The 23,042-nt window shown below is 40.6% G+C and overlaps 1 protein-coding gene and 1 pseudogene across 3 annotated transcripts in view; both read left to right on the forward strand.

Annotated features, from left to right (window-relative positions):
* The window catches only part of LOC122569945, a 101,795-nt gene that overhangs the window by 52,593 nt on the left and 26,160 nt on the right, over nt 1-23,042 (forward strand). The gene's annotated exons all lie outside the window — the stretch shown is intronic.
* On the forward strand, nt 12,611-13,487 carry LOC122569944 (annotated as a pseudogene).

The following is a 23,042-nucleotide window of genomic DNA, read 5'->3' on the forward strand; positions in this document are numbered from 1 at the left end:
GAAACGGGACGAAAGTTGTAGATGAATGTGTTTACGAATATATAACACCAGACACAGTGTCACTGGATTCTCACCGAATCATTTGCGACATGGAAAGGTAATTGAGGTCGTCCCTAAAGGAATAATTGAAAATAGGATAAACTTAGAAAAAGACAGAAAAAAAGCATTCCAAAATTCAATGAAGAATTTCATAATTTCGTTCATAGTAGTAACAAATTAAACAGAAATAAGTTGGATGAAATTCGGAAAGGCTCTTTCAAAATTCTGAGAAGGATTTGGAATACAATGTATGAAGTGAATGGTACTGGTAGATGTGGTGGGAATTGTTTCCATTCGAGCAAATTAGTTCCGTATGGAGGTGATAATCACCAAGAGGCAATTGGCACGAGGTGTCAGCACGGGGAGAGGAGGTGTAAATTCTATAGAGTTTAGAACACCAATCGACTGTTTGACTTTCCCTGTGTTTACTGGGAGCCGGTCGAACGATATAAATAGAGAAGGACGGGGACTTAGGACAGAGAATAACACAAGGTTTCAAGAAGCGAAGATTGAACAAAGAAGGAGAAAGAGAAAAGAGATTAGAAGCGAAGAGTTTTGAGGAGATAAAAGACTTAGAAAATCGATTCGTGAAAACTCAAGAATTGCCTGATTTCCAAAATTATTGCAACATTACACACATATAGTTTCGTGCGGTTCGTGTTCGATGTGTATAATTATTCTGTGTTTATTAAGATCATATTTAAGTGTTTTCTCTTATTATATTTATGTTATATTTCACTGTACTTATACGTGGTATATACTTAAAACATTTGTCATGTGATTTAGATTTTCCAGTTTTAGTACTCCAGTGTTATTTTGGATTTCGGATGGTGTAAATTTGATGACACGCGTTGAAAAATTAGAGATTTTACTCGTAACGGGTAACTGCACGCCAGTACGGACTGCAGAATACTCTTCTGGTCTATCATGGAGAAGTGATTCTTATAGTCTAGTTATGAGGATGAGTAATATAGGCAATAATAATATGGTCAGGGAGGAATAACGAGAAAAAAAAGGGTCGAAGTTCGGGATGGTTCAGGAAGGAGAAACAGAGATTAGGATGTTTGTATCAGTATGAAGAAGCAGTTGATCATCCAACAGTTAATTATTTAATGAGAATATGTATATATAAATACCAAACTGTCAGCAAATTCTTCGATACAAACTATGGGCCCATCGGGAATTAAACCGATGACGCGGAAACAATTATTTGATATATTGCTGCAACGCACAGATGAAAACATTCATAAAAGAATTTAAGTATCTCGAAAATATTTTGCTCAACAAGGATAATACGAAATTATTCGAAAGAAGTGCGCCGAGCGTATCAGCATAAAATATCTTACATAAAATATGAATTTGAACGTAGATGGTTGTTTATAAATTATAAGGAACAGGTTTTCAAAATAAGATACGAAAGTTGGCTCTAAGGAAAGTAAAAGTACCCGTTGCAAAATCTCAACCTGGACAGACAGCGAAATCTTTCATTAATTTATACGAACGTGGTAAATGACAAAAGGCAGGCCTCCGTGAAAATACAAATATTGGCAAATTAATATTTGTTACCCAAGAAAAACTAAGATCTCCTGTCTTGATGGATGCTTCAATAATATTGAAAGAGATTACGAAATATCCTGAGCGAGTGACAAGGTATAGATAAAATTATTGAAGTATTTACCAAGAAAGAGAACAGTTATCAAGTCTGAAAGTTCTCTCAATATTTGCGCAATTTGATGCGCAACTATCAAGAGAAAAATGTGATTAATTATTGCAACAAGGGTAAAGAAACTATAATTATTTATATTCAATTATATCCATATTAATCTGTATTTTTAAAAGGAAAAAAGAAATACTACCCTATTTCAGAGTCATATACGATAATTGCAACCACTGCTGAGGTATATTTACAGGTTTGTTAGACAATATAACTGCCCATTTAATAATCTATTTGGAGCATGTAGTAAACAATTTGTCTCAAAGTGAGTGTGGGTGCTTTGGGCTCATTACCAAATGGGAATGTGACGGATTTTAGCAATTCCAATTTAAATAGAAATTTGGAAGTAACTATGATTCAGATTTATATATACTCCGAAGTTCCTTTGTGACATTAAGATTTAATCTGCTTGTCGCATTACGAATACTTAGTGGTTCGCGACTTTTAAAGTGGACTGTATAATATTCTGTGAGTACACCTCAGAGATTGAATTTCGATATATCCTGTTCGAGGATCTGAATAACTATCGCCAAGTGTCTAGAGTTTCGAACTTATATACTTCATCCTCTTTCACAAGGATACAAAATTCCTTTCCCGAAAGGTGGCTGAAAGAATTTTGACAAAGAAAGAATTTGCAGCGGCACATGAGTTAGAATTCAATTCAAATCATGTTGTTGTTTTGCTTCGGAGTATGAAGATCGTTAGGATACATGTAAAGTAAGAATAAACAAACTCCGAGCAAAATAACGTCGCCGCTACATGTAACCATCGAACGAAGACAAATTCGAATTTTTCGACTTCCCCCGACTAGTATAAATAATCGGACAAGCCGTTTTGCGACAAGCTTTCACGAGTATTTATCCGCTATCTTATCTGGCGATTAATACTTTGTATTAACAACTATAACTTTTAGTCTGTACGTTGACTTATCATTTTAAATACATTCGACGGTTTTATCAACAAGCAATCTCGTCATTAAACCTCCTACAAATTAATTAACTTTATTAACTTTGAGACCATTCAGAAAAAAATGAAATAAGGTATTTGTTAATATTTTTATATTGGAATAATGTCATCGTAATACGAGAATAGTAAAGAATCTCTTTTACGATATATTTATGTAGTATCGTCAATGGAATATATTGTTATTATATTCTGATATTTGTAATTTATTTACAATGAATGGATTGTTCAGATATAGACAGAAAAACGATGGTAGTTTAATATGAACTAATCGCAATAACACGCTACAATCTAGACAACTCTCGACACAACGGATCCAACGTTCTCTCTCACGCGGACCACACTCTCTCGACAACGCTAGCAACACTATATCGACAACGCAACTCGCACTCTCTGACTTCGCGATTGATTCTCTTCGACTTCTCAACTAACAACTAACTCTGCCTTCGCACCCCTCTTGTCTTTTCCTAGACCCGTAGGTAGCTAGGGCCACGTAGACTTTTTCTACGAAACTATTCAATTGAAGGACCGACGACACATTGATGGGCCCATCGGCGCCTCGGCTCTCGGGACATTGTTTATAGTTCGCTAGATATTTCTTAGGCCCTTTTCCCCGATACCACACTCGGCCATCCTACAATAACATCTGCCCTCAGATGTTCTCATCAATTCCGCTGCCGTCGGATGCGTCATGTTTGGCGCTTATGACCCAAGGCTTCATAAACTCGGCAGTCGTTGACGTTTGTTTCGGCCCTTCATGCTCCCCTACTTTCTCCACAACGTAGCGATCATTCCGCATCACTCTCACTCGGTACGGACCCAAAAATTTTCCCCAGAGCTTTAATCCTGAGCCGAACTGTGTTCTCTTTATGGCTACCAAATCTCCGCTTAGGTACTGCTTCGCATCTTTTCTTCTTTTATTGTAGTGCTTCGATTTTCCTCTTGAGTCGCAGCGATCTTCTTTTTTGCGTCCTCATGTAGCTCGCGACGCTGCTTCTCGAATTTCGCAGCCCACTCTTCGTCGATTAATTTTCTGACCTGTGGATCTTCTCTAGTTTGCATCTCGACCCCGACCAGTAGCTGGAAAGGAGTCTTTCCCGTGTTTCTGTTTATTGTATAATTTAGATACTTCTGGACTTGGTCGACATGCTTGTACCAATCATCGGGCTTAGGGACAGTTAGCATGGTTAATAATGGTATGAGTGTCCTGTTGACCCTCTCTACTTGTCCATTTCCCCTCGGTATCCCCGTCGTGATTAGTAAATGCTATATATTCTCTTCTTCGCAATATTCTCGGAAAGCGTTGGACGTGAATGCTGTCCCCCGATCGGAAATGATTCGTCTTGGGTCCCCAAAAATAGTCGCTTGCTTCTTCAAACGGATCGATAACATCTGAGGTGATTATGAGTATCGTGAGGATAATGAACGTACACGGGAAGATGTTTAACGATAATGTCCAGTTTATTGTTTCGTGACAAAGTAATGCTCACGGCGAGCGTCGTTACACAAGTCGCAAGTTAACCGTCGTCGATTTCGTCTTCGACTCGACATCGAGTTGTTTTTCGTTTCGTAGCGCAGGATCGAATGACACCATCCGAGACAAAGGAATTCTTTCTTTCGGTGCCCATCGACATCCCCGCTAGAACGCGCTCATTAGAAGTGCCGTGACAGATGCCACGTGCTTGTTCTTCCGAGAATTTGGCTGAGGAAAACCATGGGGATATCGATGACACAACAGGCACGCCGATGCTGCGCTCTTGACGGTCTAACGCCTCGCATCGCAAAGCCAGCGGAAAATTCCGTGGCGGGTGCCGCCACACATCCGTGGCATCGGTCGACTGGTAGGATAAAGCCACGTAAACTTCGTGAACGTATCCACTCCTACAAAGATATGTACATATCTTTTCTTTGTAGCTGTCATAGGGCCCACATGGTCAACATGATAAGTGTCTAGCGGTGTGTCACCTTTGTCTAAAGGATTTAAATACCCTTCTGGCTTGCTCAACTTCCGTTCTGCTAGGATACAGTCAAGGCAGTTGGATATTATGTGCTCGGCCTTCTCACGCAGTCCTTTAAACAAAAAATCCTTCTTGACGATAGCCGCCGTGATCCCAAAGTGCCCACGCTCGTGCGCCTGCCTGCACTTCTATGTCGACTTTTAACACCTCCGGGAGTCTATTGCAATCTTTTTCCTCTACTTTGCAAATAGAAACGATTCCTTTCGATTAATTCGATAGCATCTAAAAAGTCCGTGTCAATTATCAACGAGTGTTGCATCACGGGGTCTGAAACTATATGTATCGTCATAGCGTACGATTCGTCGTCCATCCAAACATCCGCCGAAAATTCTCCGAGCGTACGATTTCTTTCGGACCCGATACCGCGAAATTCAACAATTTTCTGATTTAATCTGGGCGCTCTTATTTTTACATACTGGTCCGCTCGCATTAGAGTTAATTCATTACCGGTGTCTATCAGCACGCTTAATTCGAAGTTTCCAATCTTGACGTCTTTGCCACGCCTCGACTCTAATAATCGCAACACACTGCGAACCTCTTTAAGGGACTCACTCAGGTTGTCGCACTTCAATGCGATGTGTCCGTACCCTCTACACTTAAAACACTTAGGTCCCTTGGACCTATTCGGACACTCTGCACACACGTGTTCTTCGTCACCGCAATTGTAGCATCGCGTCTTCCTCGCATTTCCAGGTCGACTCGACTTCCTGTTCTTCTTGGTTTTGGCCGGCTCCGCGATCGACTTTACTCTACAACACTTCTGCTCTTCGTACGTGATTAATCTCTTCCTCAGCTCTTTGATTGACATAGCGCCGTACAGTATAGATTTATTGCTTTTGTTGTCTACTATCCCGTCTATTATGTATTCCACCTTGGCCTCTTCCTCTATATCCACATGGCTAGCTATTTCGAGCATGCGGTACATGTAAGCCAAGCATGCTTCATCGCTTTTCTTTTTCGTTTCTCTAAGTCTCTGATGTACTTGTCGACTATTAACCTTTTTAGAGAATTCTTTGACTAGCCCTCTCTTCAGCTCACGCCAGGTCCTCGCATGGCACTCGAAGCTCGCAAATATTTTCGCTGATTCCTTCAGCAGCTTCCTCGCGTAGATCGTCTTTTGTCCATCCGACCACATGCACGTACCTGCGACTTCCTCGAACGACTCGAACCACCGCTCGACATGTTCGCCTTTGTCGCCACTAAACGACTCTAATGCATCTTCAACGTCTTTGAAACTCAAAGTCGAACCAACACATGCCCTTCGATAATGTTCGTCATAGTCCTGGTACACCCTTCGCATACCTCTCTTCTATTTTATGTTTTTTCTGCCTCTTTATTCGCAATCCTTTGGTGTATTGGCACAGCCCTAATATATGTCCAAGGGTCTCAGGCTGGGCTCGACATCTTCTGCAGCTTACTTCCATCTTTTTGTCGGCCCGTGCCAGTACCGATCTTGTACCAAAGATGTTGGTCCTGAGTCTCAAGGCATCGATGGACCTCGATGGCTTGAGCAGATCATATTCTTCTAGCCACACGTTGCCAAGTTTGTTCCTTGCAAAGTCGAGGACACCTTGCCGCTGACTTTTCAATTCCGCCCATTGTCTAATGTGAGCGGCTTTGAGGCTCCTTCTTGCTTTTTCGATGTCCTCTATAGAGGCTGGCCAATTAATCCTTAGAGTTGGCAATTTTTTTCAATTTTGAATCAGTCGTATCGTCAATTAAGCTGGAGACTGCCGGATCGATCGAGTTTTTCATATTTATTGCATTCTTGAGGGTACCGAGTTTCACGATATGCTCAAATCTCGGTAACTCTAGCCGTCCATAAGTCTTAGGGGCGTAGAAAAAACCAGTGGCAGTTGATGGCACAAGATGGAGTATGGCCTTAACTTCCTGTCTTCCCTCGCTGTCCAGCAATCTTAAGACGCTGTCACCCGGCAGATTCACTAATAGGTTGTAAATGTATCTGGGGAAGATGTGTCTCGTTATCAGCTCGATCTTCTGGCATGACTTGAGAGAGAGTTTTCTGATCCTTCTCACCACGCTCAGAATCTCGGGCACTATAATGCCACAATGGACGCCCTTCCAAGGCCCCATCTTGGCGCCTAAGTATGTGAAGGCCTGATCGGGATCAACAGTGGGGATATTGGCATCTCCCAGTTTGATTTTAGGTTCCTTTAGAAACCAGGTGTCTTTCTTAGCGACCACCTGGAATGTCTGACTTTTGTCCCGAGAGATGGTCATACCCAGGCCATCCAGATACTCATGGAGCACGTCCACTTGGCGCTGTGCTTCCCTTTCGTTTGCTCCGAGCAACACTACGTCATCAGCGAAGGCTAGAACAGGTATTCTCCTCGATTCACTGACATTAATGCCACTGGTTTGCTCCTCGATCTTATCCAGCAGTGGCTCCAAGTATAAATTAAATAGCAGCAGCGACAGAGGGTCACCCTGCTTCACTCCTCTAAGGATCTTGATTTCGACCCCTTTATCGTTAGAAGTTTTAATAGTTGTATAATTACCATCGTACATGCTATTTACCAAATCAATTATAGGTGCCGGCACACCCTTCCTCGCCAGGCATGGTTTTAATGCCGAGTGGGGTATTGTGTCGAAGGCCTTGGAGATATCCACGATTGTGAATACCCCCTCCCCCCTTTGTTCTTTTTACTATGATTTAAGGCAGCACTTAGAAGGTCAATATTATACGGGCCTTATACCCGTTTTCGGATGTAAAGTCCTTCTGCCTTAAATTCAACACAATACCCCTTCTGATCCTCCCATCGAGGATGGAGGAGAAAATTCGGCCGAGTATGGGGCCTATGGTTATAGGCCTCCAATTCTCGACTTGGCTGCTAGGCTTATTTACTTTTGGGATTAAAGTGGTCCTATTAACCTTCCAAATAGGAGGGAAATAGGAACTTCAGCACAGGATATTGAATAATCTTGCCAAGATGATAGACAGGCCAGGAATTTGTAAATGTTCCTTAGTAAAACCATCTGGCCCTGTCGCAGCCTTTTTCCTCATTTTACTAATTTTCCCCGCCACTCCCTCAGCAGTGATAGGAGGGAAGATCTCATTCAAGGACAGTTCGAAAGCTCTACTTCCTGAGATTGGGGCATGAAACGTACCTGTCCGGCCACACAAATCCTCATAGAGCCTCCTCACTTCCACGGCTTCAGGTGGTTGCCTGGGCGGCTCCAGGTATGCTTTATTGTCATTGATTACAGCATCAGCCAACCTCCTAGGACATTCTTGGAACAACTCCTGGCAATGCGCATAGGAGTATCGCTTCCTTGAATTCCTACTCTTTTTAGTTGGATTCTTTCGACTATAATTTCCTTTCTTTTCCGACTTATTTTCCTCATCGTCATTAAGTTCACTTATTATTCCGTATAGAGATGTGCAAATTAATGTGTTAATGCATTCTCTAAATACTTCGTTAAAATCTTTATAGACGACCCACGTACTTTGTAATCGATTATAAATCTCCTTTAAAACAAGGGGCACGTCGGTAGACGTCATTATTTCCTTTTCTAATTGGAGTTTCCATTCTTGGATGGGCTCCATGTTATGATTCCCATCGACTCCAGGTTCTTTAAAACACGCATAACCTGGATTAACGGGATCGCACCCTCCCTCTATTGCCTGGGCAGCCTCGACCTCCTGAAGGTTCGGATCCTCACTGACCAAATTCAATTTTTTTCTTTGGTATCTTATTTGGTCAATGGTCTTGTTAGTGAGGCTCTGGCCGATCATTTTATTAGGATGTCTTTGATCTTTATAGACTTCCCATAAACTCTTCAGACGAGTTATCTCGTCCTCGGACCATTTGCTGGGATCATGGGGGTCCGCGTCCCTTCTTTTAATATTTTGTACGGCAGGGTGTGCATGCCGCTCGTGAGTAGAGAGCCCTCTTAATGTCCAGAAGCTCATGAGGCAAATTTCGTACTTGTATGTTTTAACCAGTTCTTGGGTAGGGCCACTACACTTAGGTATGTGGCACCTGGCCCCATGAAGCTTCGAGAAACTTTTTTCACAGTATAAACATTTCCATTTCAGGAGGGCTCCCGTATGATGTTGATCGAGGTACCTATCCAGGTCTGACAGTGACACGAAGAAAAGGTGGATTTCCCTTTTTTCGCAGACCGGACAGGCAACCTGATTACCCACGAGTGGAACCAGTATGTCAAAAGTCATGTCCATGGGAGTTGCCAAGTCGTCAACAATAGTCCCCTCCATAGCGGAAGAATCCGCCACGGCGCCTCCGGGACCGAGAGACGCCGCGTCCGAGGCATTATTTTGTTGTTTACCGAATTTTAATTTTTTATTTTACGATCTCTGTGCATGTTTCCAATTATTCCAACTCGTTTACCAAGGAAAGCCAGTCATCAACAGCCACAAAGGAACGACTTCCTTGCAATATAGGTGTTTTTCATCTTTCACGGTTGCAAGCAACCGTTGATCGGCAAGCCGATTCTTAGTTCGATTAGTCTTTCGCTTATTCGTCGCCACACTCCGTTTAGTCATGCGTGTTCATCCGGGGGGGGGGGGTAACTCCCCACGCCGATGGTACACGCATGTTACCGGCGGTACCACGAGGAGGTAGGAGTGTGACTTGGGCAGACCGTAATATCAAAAATCGTGTCCGTGGACATAGCCGGGTCGTTAACAATGGTCCCCTCCATAGCGGAAAAATCCGCCACGGGTCCGAGGCTCCATTACTAGACTTGTCGAATTTTATTAATTTTTGCGATTCAATTTATAGTTCCATCCGTATACCATTATTCGTAAACCAAGGAAAGCCAGTCGTCAACTGCCACGAAGGAACGACTTCCTTGTTACATGATACAGATCTCATTAAGGGAGTCATAGTTACTCCCGTCGTTTACCCCAGAGCACTGGGCAGAAATCACATTGCGTCAACACCCTTGGGGGCCATCGCAATGCTTTGTTTTAATTAGACAGTCGGATTCCCCTAGTCCGTGCCAGTTCTGAGCTGAGCGTTGAATGGCGGCCGAACGAGAGAGAGATACGCCGCGTCCCGTTCAGCTCGCCCAGGCCCGGCACGTCAGCCACACCCGCTTCCCGACCAAGCCTGACACGCCCCGCTCCTCAGAGCCAATCCTTATTCCGAAGTTTCGAATCCAATTTGTCGACTTCCCTTACCAACATTAATCTATCGACTAGAGGCTCTTTACTTCCGAGATGTGCTGCGGATATGGGTACGAACCTTGGACATGCCGCTTCGTCATCAGCCGAAGGAACGACGTTCCCCTTCATTGGAACAGGTGTTATTTTTCAGTTCTTCACGGTAAGATATACCGTTGGGTCGGCAAGCCGACGCAGTCCTTCGTCGTCACTTTCGTCTTCGCTTTCTTCTTCCGACGATGTATAGTTTCTATCCATGGCCGCTTGTAGCCGTGCACATAATTCAGCTTTTCTTCCTGTCGTTTTTAACCCCAAACTAGCGAGGCGCTCTTTCAGCTCTTTCGTCTTCATTTTCTCGAGGTTTTCGTCTTCATCTCGATCGCGCTCAGCTTTCTGCGCATTTCCTAAGTCTCGCTGGTCGGTTGACTCTTCACCGCCCGTCGATCCCTTAGGATACGATTGCCCAGCCCTACACGCTCGATTCAGCCTTGCAATCAACACTGACCTCGCACCAGATATAGGAAGATTCATTCGTGCGAGCTTACACCTCAGCTCCTCCAGCATCGAACCCTCTTCACCCGACAATCATTCGTCTTCAACGTTTGCCATTTCTATTTTTCAACACTACACAAATTTCAACGGTCAATGATATCGTCGATATGATATGATAAAGTGAATGCCATTGTGCTAAGGACATTCCACTCTAAATCTGTTAATAATTCAAAATGATATGTTAATGTTGATAGAGTTAATATTACAGCACATTGCTGTTCGATTAGTCTATTGAATATTTGAGATATAGAATTCCATCTTGTTTCCACTTCTGTTATCAATTTGGTTGGGAACATTGACAAGATTCTGCATTCTTTGCAATTTATCTTTTGCTACGGTACTGCTATATTTGATATATGTTACTAAACTTCGACACTTATCACTGGTAATGTTAGGTCGTTCAAGCATTCTGATTGCAGCTTTAATACTCGCTGCGTTATCAGAAGCTACAGTTGTTATTTTAGTTTCCAATTGCCAATTCTGAAATACAGCCTCTAAACTATCCGTACTTATTTTGTCGGTATTTTATTTAACACTGCGTTTTCAACTACGACGCTTTCGCTAGCAACTCTCTCTCTCTCAAGGGCGGTTAGCATCCTTTTCTAACCACCGATATGGAAATTGACCAATTAACAGCAACGTCAACTTTCCTCACCTTCCGAACGAAGGCATCGCTCCACGAATCCGATGATCTCGTGCCCTTAGACACACTCCATCATAGTTTTCCTCTGTGGCATCATCGTGACGGAAAGTCATTCTCTTGCGCGATCTCATCGACGGGAAAGAATAACGTTTTTACGAATTTTTCACGGAGAGTCGGACTTAGAGTTTGCGAGAGCATACACCTACTATCCCGTTGACCGCGGATTCGTTATCGAACTTTAGGCCATTGTCACCGGTGTCAAATCACCGCGATTGCTCATTAACTCTGTAAAACCCAAACTTGTGCTAATAAACATCACTTCGATTGTACAAGAAAGATGCATAGTTCCAGTGAAGAATCATTGTGTGCCCAATACCTTTCCTCCGATGACGACTCGGGCCCTCATTACGACGGCTACCCGACATATATATTAAATGTAACATAATCACCCTAACAGTAAGGAGAACGATACGTCGTACTGCATAAATTGAAAAATTTTCAGACATGCGAGACTGGCGTGAATGAGATAAAACAAAAAATCGAATAAAAGACTTGCATCAAAACTAGAAAAAGTGAGTAAACAGAAATCTGCCAATAATTTTATAAAAGTAGACGTACCGTTCTGATTGTGTAATGACAGAGACACAGCTATCAATGAATAAAAGTCAATATATTCTCACAAGTGACTCGAGTAGTCGAACGCATCGAATGCAACTCGATCAAAATTAATATAATCGCGAAAGCACTCGACAAAGAACTCTGTGGACGGGAAACAACATAGTAGGAATCAGCAAAGTACTGAAAAATATCCTATAACAAACTAATCATAATAGAAATAAATATAAGCTCCCTAATCACAAACGAAGAAAGAGCATCGCTAGAGAAATGTCCAGAGAAACACAATCCAGGTGTGCTCCTTCATTTCGAAATTAAATTAAACGCAAGACGGGTAATTAATTTCAAGAATTACACATTCATAAGAAACGATAGATCGAATGCTAAACAAGTTGGCGGAACTGAAATTCTAATACAAAATGATACTAAACACAAGGTCGTACAGTCAAATGACACTAAAAGAACGACGTTCGAAATCAGCGTCTTACAGATAAAAATACAAAACGTCAATAAATAATCGATACATAATAACAGTTTACAACTTTTAAACAGCACTGAAGAACTTCCCCATCAACTGGCAGTAAAGGCGCTCTAAAGACCACGATAACATAGACACCTTAAAAGTACCAAACTGAAATTCAGAGATAGTCAAAGCCAATATACAGTAGCGGACAGAAGTTTAAGACGATTATTTGTAAATCGGATTACAAGCATCTCATACGCATATTGTTCTTCTATTCGGTTTGTCAGTTGTTAAATACAAACAATGTAGGAGTTACAACCGTTAGATACCACTTAGCACTTGTAAACAGTGGACATTAGTTTAAAACGTTTTTGAATATTGTGATTCTGGAATATCAGAATCATTGTTTAGTGTACCTTTCATTGCTTAAAATTCATTTAGGTAGGAACAGACTATGGGTAAATCAAAGAATTTCCTTGAAAACGAAAAGGAACAAATCGTAAGGCTGCGAAAGCAAAGTAAAATCTTCCCGAAATAGCAAATATAGTAAACAGGTCAGAAACGGCTTATAAGCAAGTTTGGTATAAATTTTTAAAGACAGGCATGTATTGCGATCAACCGAAAAACGGAAGACCACGGAAAACAACGCTGAAAATGGATCGCCAGATTCATCGATTGAGCGAGAGGGATCGTTTTCGTAGTGCAAATAATATTGCTGCGGAGATAAACTATAAAAACGATACACAAATTAGTGCTAGAACTGTTAGGAGAAGATTAGAAGACTTTAACTTAAGAGGACGAAAATCCCAAAAGAAACCGTTGCTGAGCTCTAGGAATCGAAAAAGATGACTTGCATTTGCTAAAGCTCATAAGCATTGGACAAGTGACGATTGACGAAAGGTATTGTTTTTGGACGAATCGAAATTCAATCGCGACTCTTCTGACGGGATACGGTATGTTAGACGTTGAATTGGCGAAAGTTTGAAAACACAGTGCGTTTTAAAAACTCTTAAACATGGTGGTGGAAACGTTATGGTGTTGGCGTGTTTTTCTCGAGGCAGCCTTGGTCCGATACTCCATATCCATGGAATTATGGACCGTTTTCAATATATGGGCATACTCAAGAACACAATGTTACCTTTTGCACGCAACAATATGAGTGAAGATTTTATTTTTCAAAAGGATAATGATCCGAAGCACGCGGCACGGGTTGTGAAACAGTTTTTTGAAGAAGAAAATATTACCGTGCTGCCGCGGCCGTCGCAATCACCAGACATTAATCCAATCGAGAATTTGTGGAGCATCATAAAAAAGACAGTACAAGGTTATAAATCGAAAAATTTAAATGAACTTTATTCTACAATTGAAACAGCTTGGAGTAATATTACGGTAGATTAATGTAAAAAGTTAATAGATTCTATGACCAAATATTGAATTTAAAGAAAAATTGTGTATATTTTCTTACCAAAAATTAATATTTTTTGTGTGATCTTAAACTTTTGACCGACGAAATATTATACAGATTTCGTTCCTTTTTTTATAACATAGCTACTGAGCAAAATAAAAAATGAAATTTTTTTGTAAGTGTACAAACAAATACCTAATTAGTTAATGCCAAGAGTAGAAAAAAAAGTAAAAGTAAATCAATTATTTATTTCTTCCATTTCGTTTCAAACTTCTGTCCGCTACTGTATATCTTGACGTCATATATATCGGCATTTAAGTGACAAACTAAATATACTTGCAGCACACTTTAAAGGAATCCACGAAATAACAAAATGAAAAAGCAACTAGCAAATATGAACAAACCAATGAACAAAATAAAGCAACAAATAGACAAAGACAAACGTAACAACAAAAATATATACACATTCAGCAACATAAACATAGCTGCCAACCGAGACACAGATTTAATCCCATCGAACCTTTTCACAAATTATAATGAGCTAAAGTCAACCTTAAAAAAACTGAACAATAAAAGATCATCAAGTCTTGACAATATCCCTACTAGTCTTAAAAAGTCTATCACCTTTATAATCTGCATCTTACAGACCACTATCGCTACTTCCTGTGTTTTCAAAAATACTAGAAAAAATAATATACGTCCGCCTAAAACCAATAATAGAGAAGGAAAAATTAATACCAGATCACCAATTTGGATTTAGAAACAAACACTCCACGATAGAGCAAATGCACAGGTTCATTAATGAAATAATACTAGCATTAGAAAACAAACAATACTGTACAGCCCTCTTTATGGACATCGAGAAAGCATTTGACAAAATGAACCACGAAAGCCTGCTACAAACAATCAGAAAACAATTCCCGGAGCAAATATACCAATTAATAAAATCCTACTTAAGCAGCAGAACCTTCGTAATAAAAATCAAGGACACATACTGTGAAGTTAAAGACATCAAGGCAGGGGTTCCGCAAGGAAGCGTCCTAGGACCAATACTATACACATTATACACGGCCAACATACCAACAACTACCAACAGCAAAATACTGACATTCGCGGACGACACAGCTGTACTAGTCAGGCACACTAACCCAGAAACAGCAGTCACATTACTACAAGAACACATCACAAAAATAGAAAAGTGGCTGCAAGTTAAACAAATAAAAGCAAACCCCAACAAATGCAACCATATTACATTCACATTGCGAAAACAGACGCCACCAGACATCCTACTGAATGGCACGCACATAAGACAATCAAGACAAGTCAAATACATAGGACTCCACATAGATGCACAACTCACATGGAAACAGCATATAAAATCAATAATAGACAAAATACAGACAACAAGGAGACAAATGCATTGGCTAACAAGTCGAAAATCCAAACTAAGCATAGAAAATATACTAAAAATATACAAAACAATTATAAAACCAATCTGGACATACGGAATACCACTATGGGAGGCAGCAGAAAACAGCCATATAAATAAAATAGAGACATTACAAGCAAAAATTCTTAGAACAATAGTAAACGCCCCATGGTACGTTAGAAATGAGGATATTCGGAAGGACCTGGGAATACCAACGGTCAAGGAGGAGATTACCAGATGCGCGGAAGGATACAGAGAAAGAATAACAACACACCCAAACCGGCTGGCTGCGGAAACGATAAATACAAGCATAGAAAGAAGACTAAAAAGGAAACACCCAACTGATCTCATAAAGGATATAACCTAACAAACACGGAGATGGTACCCCGCGGGGGGTAACCATCCACATGCTATGTATTTATAACATATAACATTTTACCTAATGTCCCTCTGGGCAAATTGTAAAATCGCAATTAAATAATAATAAAAAAGAACCTTTATAATCTACGACTACCACCCAACCAAGTAGTAGCATTAAAAAGAAAAGGCAGCAATAATACTATTAGCCACCTCTTGCCCATTAGTAATAAAATATTCGAATCTACACATTCAATTTGACTTTAGATTCAAGCATTCAACAATACACGCAATTTCAAACTTCATACCAAATATCTGTTGGACAAGAAACGCTAGCGATGGCGTCCGAGTGGTGTTCATAGATTTAGAGGGGACATTCAACTCATTCTGGCTGGATGGACCTTTCTTTAATCTCAGAAAGAAATTTCCACATCAAATAATAGAAATAATTGAGAACATGTTACGTAACAAATAATTTTACGTAACAGCCAGAACAGTTCAACCAAAGTATCTAAAATCAAAGACGACCTATAACAAGAAGCCGTGAACTCCCCCGTTTTATTTAATATATAGCGATGTAAATTGTAGCGCAAATAGCGATAAAAATAAAAAAGCGATAGCATTCGCGAATGGCCTACTAATATACGCGAGAGACAATAAAGCATTAAAATTCGAAAGCCATCTACAACAAATATTCAACAAAATGCATGGCTACTTATGGACAGTAAAAATTAATATAAGCGAATGAAAGACAATTTTATTCTAGCCTTACATCTCCAAAATATTAGAGACAAAATACGATGTACGCAGCTATGTCAAGAAATTTCACTTATACGACAACAACAATAACAACCAGCCAATGTTTCCTGCAATGGAAACACGAGTTGAAGCCTAGATTGAGAAACACGATTTCAAACTACTTGCCCAGGCTGTTGTTTTAGAAACATCTCGTTATCAGTAATAATTGCAGTTCAATCACTGAGCAGACGTAAATGATTTGATAAATAACGAATTCTTTGGAATAATAATAGTTAACAATGAACAAATTGGAGACATTTTGCAAACGGGACCAGTCAAGGGACTACCCTTAAAGGATGCAAAAGGTTTCATCTCGATAACTCGATCCAATCCAGAATAACTGATGAATTTGTATACATAAAAATTGGATTTTTGCAAAACAAAAGATAGTTTATAAAAAAGAAATAGAAAAATATTTTGTAACTGAACCAACGGGAAATTATGTCTTACAAGGAGCAAAAAGTGTCATTCCGCTTCATCAAGCCGTTTCCGAAAAATCGGTAAACATAGCAAAAAGAAAAATATACATGTCGAATTGAGACATTTTCCACCTTTTCCAAAGTATAAGGCGTCTAAAATAGCACCTAATGCATTTGATAATTGATTAGTTTCAATTCCATTCTTTTTAAACAAAAAATACTATTGGTTATTTCCAATTACTAAGCAAATCGCTTATTATAAAAAACTACGCACTACTTGTTATTCTGCAAAATTCGAAATCCTCAAAACCTTCAATAATTTTTTCACTTCAGTGGAAACTAAAATATCTTTTTATTGACATTTCTTCGTATAGAAGAATACAATTCCCGTCAAAATCATTCATTCGCTATTTTAATTCTTAACGAATCAAACAAATGTCGACATGTATCTAACCAAGTATTAATTACACCGAACCAATGAATGATTATGCCAAGACTTGAAATATTAAACTTGCGAGTATTACGAATTTCTATTCAAAGAAGGTGACCGCGATCCAATCTGACAGCGCGCGGCCGCGCCCGTTGGTCTTAAGGTTTCCCCATTCCGTGGAGTGTGCGTTGAAATCTCCCAGGACGAGCACCTGCCGAGGAAGGCGCCGCCTGGCGCAGTCGCCAACCTCGTCCAGCAACTCCTCGAACGCTGCCCATCCGCTGTTGGGTGACACGTACATGCCCACCACCACCATTCCTGCCCATTCGACCGCGACGTATTCGTTGCCGCGCTCCACCGGGATTCCATGGGCGAACGCTCCCGTCGTTGATGTCCAGGTGACGGCGACCATTTCGTCCGTATCTCCGGCCCAGTCCGAAGCATCCAGAACTCTGTATGGTTCAGCCACCACCGCAAAGGATGTCTCCCAGTTAGACGTCCTCCGCCTTGCAACCACCCTCCTTCGCCAAGGTGTTCCTGATTTCCTCCTTGGTAGCCGAAATGTCTATTTTGATCATCCTTGCTTCAGCGGCTCGGAAGGGTGTCGCCACGCGGACCTTGCTCAGATCCAGGATCCGGGTCAGCTGTACTGCGATCGCAGCGGCCTCCGCCCTCTTCTGGCCCTCAGAGATCTCCAGAATGATGCCTCGGGTCATAGTTTTACGCATCCCTACCGCCTTGATACCGACCTCAGTCAGAGGGACGTTGTCCTTGGCTGCGGCCAACACCTCCGTAGGATTGGCCCGATCTATCCTTCAGCGTGATCGTCACGCTCTTCGCACTTTCTCCGATCCTGCGTCCGACAGACGCGCTATCTCGCCGCTCTACTCTGCCGTAGAACGCGAGGCCAACTCTTTTCGGAGCGCCTCGTTCTGCGCCCCTAATGCTGCTATGCGTCCTTCCATTATCGCGAAGGCGCCAGAGGCGGGGTCCATCCTTACCACCATCTCCGTTGCGCCAGCGGCAATGGACCTCGCCGCTTCTTTCAACATCTTCATGTGTGTGGCCCTGAGGTTGCGAGATGTTTCGGCAACCTTGGTCACCTCAGAAGCTCGACGGAGCAGTTCCGCTCCTATGTCCGCCGTAGTAGATACCATCATCTCTTTGACCAGTTCCGCGAGGATCTCGGGAGATCCGCCGGCCTTCCTTTTCTTCGCGCGGGGCGCTTCGACAGCGGAGGTCTCTTATTCCTTCGACGTTTCCTCAGTCCGTAGACTCCCTGTGCTCAGTGCGGAGCGGCAGAACCCTTCCTCTCATGGTTTCATCCGCCTCATTATCCTTCGCCACAATTGTGTCCTTCTTTTCCCCATTAGACGCTCAAAATGGCCACCTATAACCGCACTTGTCACTATCATCAGTCAATACCACTTTCAAATGCCCCGCGCGACGCGCTTTCGGCGCTCGTGTCAATATGGCGGCGTCCGTGTAGTTTGTGCACGGCGCTATTGTCGCACGTCCCAATATATTTCCTCGGATTAACTTCCTTGTCCGAATTCTCCAGTTTCCCCAGAGATTTCGATGACACTCACAGCTCCGTTCTAACTCCCTCTTCACCATGCAAACAACCCCCATCGCGTCCATGAGCCGAAATCTGGATTCAGTAACTTAGCGTCTAGGAAAGAGTCTTTGCACTTGTCGCGTTGGTGACTGAGTTTTGACTGACTGTCGTGTTACTACGGAGTAAAGCTCCTTATGGGTGTCTGAAGTACGAGGAAAGCGCATTCGTTGATCACATTTTTCGTTAGGAATGTGAGGGTAACTTAGATTGGATACTTAGGTTCATTGAGGGCCTGAATAACGGTAGCTGGACCTTTGGCGGTCAGACAACGAGGAATGGCGTACGGATTATTTCATGCGACGTAACACGGTTTTTCCCCACATATATCAAATTTCTTTTTATGATTAGCATTTTGGTTCATGCATACCTGAAATATAATTACGATGTAATTTTCTTAAGTTAAATATCGTGCTAACCTGCTAGAGATATTGGTGAATTATAATATAATTATTCAGTGTTTTTACAAACATTGTGGCCTTTTTCCTACTTAGTTCGGTAATTTTCAATTTTAAGGTATTGAACAATTTCGTTTCGTTGTAATTTAAGATTTGTTAACGATCACTTTTCACAAACTGACCGCTGTTACTTGTCTTTGGATCGTTGTTTTGGGAATACGATAAATATACGAGATACGACGAGATACCTTACAGATTTTATATCTAGACAAATAAAGTTAAAAAAATAGAATTTAACCAGTGTCAGGATCCAGTAGGACTAGTCAGCAAATAACGGAAGTTGTTTAGCTTAGTGTCATAAGAAGCCAAAGGTACCTCTAAACGACGGATTTAGTATCAACATTCATTGTAACTTCAAAGAGCTGTGTTGGACCTAGGCATCGTCTTCTGTGGAGTTGACCGAACGTTGCGCATTTCGAGAGTTTAGCTATCGTACAACATCATTTTGATCGTAAGATTCTCAAGAATCCAATTAAATCGTTTTATCACAATGAAATAAAAAGTATGAAAACTTTGTTTTTCTTATCTTGGCAATTTATGAATAATTACGTTATCGCTGGAACAGATCAAAGAAAACACCGGAAACTGCTTCCAATGATCAGTTCCGCGAAGTAGTGTGGATAACTCGCATCCGCTTAAAATTTGAAGAGACAAATTTTCGACTCTCTGAGCAACGTTTATTTCGACTGGACTATCAATTGTCGTTTGAACGCTGCATTAATTTCTCTAATGTAATTTCGCGTACATTTAACTGTAACTCAGTTTTTTCGCCACTTAACGAGAGGGCCGAAAATTTCGTCGTTTTAAAGTTCGGGGATCTCGATAATGGTTCATTGCGTAATTTGGCGGTCCTGATAAGGATCGATTACTTACAATTAATATGCATAAAAATAATTACAAATATTGTTAAATATGCCCGCCTTGATTTTCAGTATATTTGTTATTTCTTCGTAACATGTTTCTAAAGACGCTTAATAATATTTCTTCACTTATTTGTGACACGCGCCTTTCGATATTCTCCTCAGCGGTTTCAATTTGTACACATCAGTCTCAAACATCCCACAGAGATAGAAATTCGGAGATGTTAAATCGGTATATCAATCGTATAGGCCAGAATACCATTTGAGATGTTTCTGTCGTCAAAAAAATCTTCCATCATCGTTTTCCATGCTCTATGTGCCGATTTGGGAAGGTTTATGTAGTACGGCTTAGTCTTTCTAGAGGTGTTATCATTGGATGAATATTAGGCGTGGCTATCCTGTTACTATCTCATTATTGCTTCGATGGCTGTGGTTTGCAGGATGTTTGTCAGACGTGGTTACCCTGTTACTACTTTCCGAGTCTGTAACATCAGCAACATCTTTCATGCTCCTTTAATTGTTCATTTCCGCAATGTAGCGCACCATACACCAATCTTAGTCGTATGCACTGGTATCTCCCAAATTTCTCCAAGATTGGTAGTGGTATATGTTCGATTATTCTACGAGTTGATATATCTATCTAGATGAAACCATATCTTGTTGCTGAAAAAAATAACATATCTAAAATATGGTCATTTTTTTCTTATAGAAATATTGGGAATCACCGATAATAACGAATATGTTGCTTTTTAGTTATTTCGCATTATCGGCGTTTAGTTTTTCTATTACTGGATCTCTCTTAACTGAAATTTCTAGTTTCTTCATAATCCTTGCTGTATTTAACATAAGAGCTTCCAAAATTTTAACCAAACCCTTAAGTATCCATGGGGCTTATTGCCTTATTATCTTCTTCTTCCGAGAAGGAGGATATTTCCTCCGCATACTCTTCGGATTTCCCACTATAGTCCCTCAGTTTTCCAACTGGCTGACTTTTCGTTGATACCTTTATTGTTAAGTATATCCTATTTCTTTCTGCGTATAGAGTAAAGTAACCAGTCTGGTTCGTTAGCTCGGCCGATGAGTCAACGTCCATTTCGTTCTCGCGTCCCGTTTTAATTTTTCGAACTAGACTCTGTGCCACTAGACCTAGCTTGAACGGGTCCACCTCCTTCACATTGCATTGAATAAGATGTTTGCAGGAAAATTAGAGTTGCGTTGAATTTTGCAAGACATCCATTTGCAAAAAATCTTTTTTCTTTGGAAATCTTCTGTCCCCAGTTCTTGAATATTTTTTCCCTTTATTTAGGAGAATTTTACAATCAATTTCCATTGAGAATTGTAAGTAAATAATAAGTAAAAAAACATTATTACAAACAATTGAAAACTACAATTAACAGAATAGTAAATAACAAGATTTTGCTATAAAATGTATATGTATATTTACTTTTATATTAACTTCTTTTTAATCATTTAAACCAACTACATCTATCACATCACAATTTAATGCGAGAGATGTTCTTGTTTATTGGCACAAAGTTTGTCAAATCTTGAGGGCAATATGGAGAGTGTCACTTATATCTCTTTTCGACTACTAGCATGGCTCAATATTTGATTTTCATTGCAATCAGTGCCAAAAAGCCCGTTTCGCATAAATGAGACGTTACAAGCGGTAGAAGAACTTGCATTGTTTTGTAATACAGAGATTCATTTTCTCTACTGAAATTCATCTACAACTGAATTAAGGTTTCATTTTGAAACTTTTGTTTTAGTAAGCTATCGCATGGTAATTCTATCAATTTTTCCTTTTCGATGGTTGTCAGCTCAAATTTTTCGCCTTCATTGTCGATAAATGGATTCTGTATCTACAAATACTTTGAGAAATCATGGTCTCTAAAGTATGTCCAAGGAAGTTGGCCGATGTGTAACGGCGCAGGAGTCAAAGGACGACGCAAATCGAGAGCGACTCATGGTGTTGTTTCGCCTCGGGGCATTGACACAGCCTTGACGCATGAAACGTAATGACAAATAAACTCCAGGCAAAACAATGTCGTCGCTACATGCAACCGTCGGATGAAGACGAATTTGAATTTTCTGGCTCTCCCTAGACCAGTATAAATAAACAGACGCAACCGAAAACAGGACAGTATTTACAGTATCTCCGAGTGTCACGAGTATTTACCGAGTTACGCGACGAGCATTAACGAGTATTTATCCGTGATTTTATTTTGCGATTTATACTTTGTACTTGTTGAGATATGTATAATTTTCTGTGCTGGACTAGGTTAAACGCGCAGTAAGAATACTTGTATGCGAGTATCAGTGTGTGGAAGTATGTGTGTGCGCGGCGTCTCGAAAACAGATGAATGTAAACAGTTCAGTCGTTAGAAACATCTGGAAGGACAGTCGGTTAATAGTCGGGTATAGAAGAAAGTGCTGAGACGCGTGCAGATATGTATCGATAAATATAATAGAGATCGTCCATTAAGTAAATGTATAATTATTCAAACATTAATTAAAGGTGTAAATTTTGTGTTTCCATAACATTATTTCGGCTTCAAAGATCCAAAATTCTCAACAGTACTAACGACTCACGTATACGGGCTGTATATTAATTTATTATTTTCAAGCAATCTCGCCCATTAAACCTCGCCGACCAACTATCCTCCGCACATAAACCTCTACTGATGTAATTATCAACGATGACTTGGCTTACTTAGAACGAGGCAAGCAGCTGCCAGTGGCAAGGGAGGTGAAGAGGCTCTACGAGGATTTCTGGGGTAGAACTGGACCTCCAAATCCCATAATCCCAGGAAGTAGAGCCTCGGAGTTGTCATTATGTGAATACTTTCTTGTTTCACATGATCTAGTGAACACTTCTTTCAACTTTTTTTAAGAAACTCTTTTGAGTCGTACAACATTTTCGATCGATTGCGATCTTTCTCACAATTGCATAGTTTTATTTGTGAATATTACACAAGTAAATATTTCGTTTTTTTGTTCAAACTGCAACTTGATATTATTTTATATTACTGTCGCTTGATCACATTGCACAATTTTTATGTCAAAAAAAAAACATGTTAAAATTCTACATGTAATTTCTTTAGAGATGATTGTA

Source organism: Bombus pyrosoma, linkage group LG8 (genome assembly GCF_014825855.1).
Source record: "Bombus pyrosoma isolate SC7728 linkage group LG8, ASM1482585v1, whole genome shotgun sequence".
Taxonomy (NCBI): domain Eukaryota; kingdom Metazoa; phylum Arthropoda; class Insecta; order Hymenoptera; family Apidae; genus Bombus; species Bombus pyrosoma.